Source organism: Halichoerus grypus, chromosome 10, assembly GCF_964656455.1.
Source record: "Halichoerus grypus chromosome 10, mHalGry1.hap1.1, whole genome shotgun sequence".
In the NCBI taxonomy this organism is placed as follows: domain Eukaryota; kingdom Metazoa; phylum Chordata; class Mammalia; order Carnivora; family Phocidae; genus Halichoerus; species Halichoerus grypus.
Window position 1 is genome coordinate 50,614,665 of NC_135721.1, and position 1,155 is coordinate 50,615,819.

The following is a 1,155-nucleotide window of genomic DNA, read 5'->3' on the forward strand; positions in this document are numbered from 1 at the left end:
GAGTCATGGGGCACAGGTCTGCTGGACAAGGCAAGGTGGGCACTAAGTGGTGGCTCGACCCACTGAACCCAAGGTCTGCCCTGGTCACCCCCATGTTTCATTCCAGACTCAGGATGTCAGGGCATTTCCAAGCACCTCGCCAAATGATACCAGCAGCACAGAGGGAGGGGAGGAAGCACAACTGTATGGGGAACCCCTGTCTGGGTGACTCAGGACAGCCAGTCTGAAACCAAATATGTCTTTCCCGGAGCAGACTGGAGTGGAAGTGCTTGTCTTTTCTTCCCCAGAGAGTTGAAATCTCACCTCTAACCTCTGGCCTGAGGGCCCGTTTCTGGTCCCTGGTCCCTCTCTCAGGATTTCCATTCTTTCAAAGAAGCCTCCAGGGTGGGGGGTGACGATGAAGGGGGAGCTTTGTGGTAACTGACGGCACTGCACCTTGACCGCAGTGTGGCGGGTGCACAGATCTCACATGGGTGACAAAATGACAGGGAACCACGCACACACGGTACCCATGTCCACTTCCTGCTTCTGATATCAAGCTTTGGTGTTGGAAAATGCAAGGGGGCACTGGGTGGAGGGTACAAGGATTTCTCTACAGTGTCTTTGCAACCTGCTATAAATCCACAGTCATGGCCCAACAAAAAGTTAAATACAAGCGTCTTACTGGAACAAAAAGACAAAAACAGAACACTTTTTAAAAAGTGCTTTGTGGGGTGGTGCTCGTGACGGGCGTGCTTTCTAAGGCGTGTGGGATCTTGCCTGGATTTACCCTCTCTGGCTCTCTGGATCCTGATCTGACCTTTCATCGTTTACCCCTCTTGAAGGATTTAACATTGCTACCTCTCAAGTATTTTTGTTTCAAAGAGGAGCTTGCAAAGAGCAGTGTTTAACCAACAAAAGCATCAATGTTGCCACCACGGGCTTTGCAATGTGCAGGTGGAAGCTCTAATTGGGAGTAAGAGTCAGGTGCCTGTCAGCCCCCACACGTGTGGAACCCCGATCCCCACCCCGCAACTGTGACCGTGGCTGTGGGGGCTCTCGTTTCCGCCCTGCGCGTTAGAGCGCCCCTGGCTCAGCGCGTCCTCCTTCCCAGTGAGGAGGAGAGAGGGGGTTGAGGGCAGTGGTGGTGCTGTGGGGACTCTGTTTCCCTTCTTG